The following is a 5297-nucleotide window of genomic DNA, read 5'->3' as shown; positions in this document are numbered from 1 at the left end:
CTTTTTACATTTTATCCTTTGGCAAGAAGATTGTGTTGGAAAGATCTTGATATATATATCCACTTGGATGTAGGTTTTCATAAATTATTGTTGTTGACATTACCCTTGAGGTAAAAGGTTGGGAGGCGAAACTATAAGCCCCTATCTTTCTCTGTGTCCGATTAAAACTTTGAACCCATAAATATCACATGAGTGTTAGCAATTGTGAAATATTAAATGATAGTTGAGTATGTGGAGTTTGGTGAATCAAAGCTCTTACATAGCCCTTCCCGAAAATAAGATGAATTGCAATTGTTTGATGACTAAGAGCACGGTTTGTTAGTTTTCAAGGAAGTTTATGATCTATACTTTAACATGTGAATAGCTTGTTACTTGATCATGAGAAGTTTTATGAGTTGAGCTACTGTTATGATATATAATGATGCTAGAAAAAGTGATTGGAATTATCACTGATCAAACTTATGTACTTGCTAGCATTCACACTTCATAAATTATTTATTTTATCATTTACCTACTCGAGGACGAGCAGGAATTAAGCTTGGGGATGCTGATACGTCTCCAACGTATCTATAATTTATGACGTATTCATGCCATGTTTACAATAGTTTTATATGATTTTGGTATGATTTGATTAGAACTAACTCGGACTGATGCTGTTTTCAGCAGAACTACCGTGGTGTTGTTTTTGTGCATAAATAAAAGTTCTCGGAATGCGATGAAAATCAACGGAGAATTTTTCTGGAAAATATAAATAATACTGGAACAAAAATCTACCAGAGGGGAGTCTCGTGGGCCCCATGAGGGAGGGGGGCGCGCCCCCCTATCTCGTGGCCGCCTCGGGGACCCCCCTGACTTGTTCTCGACGCCATCCTCTCCTATAAGTATAGAAACCTTCAGAAAATAACCTAGATCGGAAGTTCCGCCGCCGCAAGGCTCTGTAGCCACGAGAAATCAATCTAGGCCCTCTTTGGCACCCTGCCGGAGGGGGCCATCATCACCGGAGGCCATGGAGGAGGATCCCGGAGGGGCCATCATCGCCATGAAGGCCAAGATCCAGAGGGAGAACCTCTCCCCATCCAGGGGGGAGGCCATGGAGGAGGAAGCACAAGGGGGAGAACCTCTCCTCCTCTCTCTCGGTGGCGCCGGAGTGCCATCGGGAGGGGAATCATCGCCGCGGTGATCGTCTTCATCAACATCACCATCATCATCACCATCCTCATCTCTTTTACGCGGTCCACTCTCCCGCACCCCACTGTAATCCCTACTTGAACATGGTGCTTTATGCCACATATTATGATCCAATGATGTGTTGCCATCCTATGATGTTTTGAGTAGATATCCTTTGTCTTTGGGTTGATTGATGATCTAGATTGGTACGAGTTGTATGTTTTATTTTGGTGCTGTCCTATTGTGCCCTCCATGTCGTGCAAGCGTGTGGGATTCCCGCTGTAGGGTGTTGCAATACGTTCATGATTCGCTTATAGTGGGTTCCTTGAGTGGCAGAAGCATAAACCCGAGTAAGGGGGTTGTGGCGTATGGGATAAAGGGGACTTGATGCTTTTATGCTATGGTTGAGTTTTACCTTAATGATCTTTAGTAGTTGCGGATGCTTCCTAGAGTTCCAATCATAAGTGCATATGATCCAAGAAGAGAAAGTATGTTAGCTTATGCCTCTCCCTCATATGAAATTGCAATGACGACTACCGGTCTTGTTAACAATTGCCTAGGACAATTCCGCACACCAATCCATCATTATTCCACACTCGCTATTTATAATATTTAGTAATATATTCTAACTTTATGATAACAGCACCTACTTTTATGTTTTAGCTCTCCGATATCATGCAAAGTTATGGTCTTCACACCCACAACGTAGTTTTATTTCTCGTTTCTAGTTGGAAGCAAACGTTCGGTGTACGTAGAGTCGTATCGGTGGCAGATAGGACTTGAGAGAATATTGATCTTACCTTTAGCTCCTTGTGGGTTCGACACTCCATACTTATCACTTCCACCTTTGGGAATTGCTATGATGATTCCCTGCACTTGGGGATTATCAGTTGTATATGATGCAATCAGAAGGTTTTGTCGATCCTAAAGATGCTAACAAAGTGTGTAAGCTCCAGCGATCCATTTATGGACTGGTGCAAGCATCTCGGAGTTGGAATATACGCTTTGATGAAGTGATCAAAGCATATGGTTTTATACAGACTTTTGGAGAAGCCTGTATTTACAAGAAAGTGAGTGGGAGCTCTGTAGCATTTCTAATATTATATGTGGATGACATATTGTTGATTGGAAAATGATATAGAATTTCTGGATAGCATAAAAGGATACTTGAACAAGAGTTTTTCAATGAAAGACCTCGGTGAAGCTGCTTATATGTTAGGCATCAAGATCTATAGAGATAGATCAAGACACTTAATTGGACTTTCACAAAGCACATACCTTGATAAAGTTTTGAAGAAGTTCAAAATGGATCAGCCAAAGAAAGGGCTCTTGCCTGTGTTACAAGGTGTGAAGTAGAGTCAGACGCAATGCCCGACCACTGCAGAAGATAGAGAGAAAATGAAAGTCATTCCCTAGTCCTCAGCCATCTATCATGTATGCAATGCTGTGTACCAGACCTGATGTGTGCCTTTCTATAAGTTTAGCAGGGAGGTACCAAAGTAATGCATGAGTGGATCACTGGACATCGGTCAAGAACATCTTGAAGTACCTGAAAAGGACGAAGGATATGTTTCTCGTTTATGGGGGTGGAAAATAGCTCGTCATAAATGGTTACGTCGATGCTAGTTTTGACACTAATCCGGATGACTCTAAATCGCAAACCGGATACATATTTATATTGAATGGTGGAGCTGTCAGTTGGTGCAGTTCCAAGCAAAGCATCGTGGCGGGATCTACGTCTAAAGCGGAGTACATAGCTGCTTTGGAAGCAGCAAATGAAGGAGTTCATATCCGCTCTAGGTGTAATACCTAGTGCATCGGGTCCAATGAAAATCTTTTGTGACAATACTAGAGCTATTTCCTTAGCGAAGGAATCCAGATTTCACAAGAGAACCAAACACATCAAGAGACGCTTCAAACTCCATCTATGATCAAGTCAAGGAGGGAGACATAGAGATTTGCAAAATACATAAGGATCTTAATGTTGCAGACCCGTTGACTAAGCCTCTTCCACGAGCAAAACATGATCAGCACCAAGACTCCATGGGTGTTAGAATCATTACAATGTAATCTAGATTATTGACTCTAGTGCAGGTGGGAGACTGAAGGAAATATGCCCTAGAGGCAATAATAAAGTTCTTATTTATATTTCCTTATATCATGATAAATGTTTATTATTCATGCTAGAATTGTATTAACCAGAAACTTGATACATGTGTGAATACATAGACAAAACAAAGTGTCCCTAGTATGCCTCTACTAGAACTAGCTCATTAATCAAAGATGGTTAAGTTTCCTAACCATAGACATGTGTTGTCATTTGATGAACGGTATCACATCATTAGGAGAATGATGTGATGGACAAGACCCATCCGTTAGCTTAGCATAATGACCGTTAAGTTTTATTGCTATTGCTTTCTTCATGACTTATACATATTCCTTTGATGTGGCACCCCGGCTCAGAGAAACCGGAACTCCCCGTATTCCAGCCCAGAGACCGAGGAGAAGTCTCTGGAATACGTCACTGCTTGACATAGAACAAATCAGCTCTTATTACAAGGATAATAATACAAGGGTCTGATGTTACAAAGAAGTAGGGGTGGGCATTCGGTAGAAACCGAAAGTTCAGTTTATACCGTTCGGTTTATTTTTAAATTCGGTTTTGGGAACTAGAAACCAAAAATAGCAAGCAAAAATTACTAACCGATTTTTCGGTTAACCAATACTTCAGTTCAGTTTTCGGTTTATTACCGAACAGTGCTTACTACGCAGCAGCAAGCGCTTCTGGTCTGAGCAGTAAACACCTCACGGTCTTATATCAGCCAGCGCCTTGCCCCCTTGAGTGTTCGCAAGCGATGTGGGACTAAAAAAATGCTGCACACTCCAGCCGGCCGCAAGAAGTACTAGTTTTATTGTTGGGCCTTGTAGTTAGTGGTGGCCCCCGGTCAAGAAAAGTAGAAGTACTAGTCAGAACGTGGGACGAAGAGGATGCATGGGCCTTCATATGATGTGTTGTTGTAGCCTGGAGACGCGCACGCGGCCGCCGGCGTTTGGCGCTACACGCGGGAGCGTACGGAGGGAGCCTCGTACAGGAGTCAGGAAGTCAGGAACTCGTTGCACTTTTTTTTCAGTTATCGGTTTAATACCGATCTGACTGATTTAAATTTGGTTATTAAACATAAAAACCGAATTTAATTGTGGCAGCACAAAAAACCGACAATTCGGTTTATTCGGTTTCGGTATCAGTTCGGTATTCGGTTGGTCGGTTTTTATGCCCACCCCTACAAAGAAGCACATCAGCACGATGACACTACGCCTGCGATACTACACTTGCTCTATGGTAGTAGCAGAACAACTCGTAGCAGCGGAATACTTCTGCAGCGGAACAACGACGAAGGTGGTGAACTCCACTCCGCAGGGACTCTGGCTGGGACACGGTCTAGCTCGCATGATCGGAAACCACGACAAACAATCAATCACGGCATCACCTGCAATCTGGCATGACACGCCAGGTCAGTACATTGAATGTACTTGCAAGCTCACAACAACCAAAAGCATGAAGGCAAAACAACAACATAGCATTAAACAGGTTAATTAACAACTACTATGATATGAAGCAACTACTAAGCATGATATGAAACTACTACGATACTGATAAACCACCATCTCATATCTCAATAACCATCTCACTCTTGGCTATCCGGCCAAGTAATATACCATCTCGATTACTCGTGATCAAAACATCCACATGACACTACTGGAATCAGCTAATTTGCCATCTGCCAGCTCTTTGCCGTCTGCTAGCTGACGGCAAAGAAGCTCTTTGCCATCAGCTACCCATAAGCAGACGGCAAAGAAAAGGCTGACGGCAAAGAAGCTCTTTGCCGTCTGCTGGCAGACGGCAAAGAATCTTTGCCGTCCGCTGGCAGACGGCAAAGAGTGTGCTGGCCCCCACCCCCCGCTCGTTTGAAAAAATCTTAACGGCCCACATCTTTGCCGTCCGCTAGCAGACGGCAAAGAGGCAAAAAGGCGTACGGCAAAGGCTGGCAGACGGCAAAGAGGGCACTTGACTAACGGCAGGTACCCCCCCACCCGTTACTCACTTCCTCCTCGCCCTTCTCCTCCCACCC

The sequence above is a fragment of the Triticum aestivum genome, chromosome 5D, assembly GCF_018294505.1.
Source record: "Triticum aestivum cultivar Chinese Spring chromosome 5D, IWGSC CS RefSeq v2.1, whole genome shotgun sequence".
Taxonomy (NCBI): Eukaryota; Viridiplantae; Streptophyta; class Magnoliopsida; order Poales; family Poaceae; genus Triticum; species Triticum aestivum.
The sequence above is the reverse complement of the archived record's forward strand: the minus strand, read 5'-3'. Positions refer to the sequence as shown.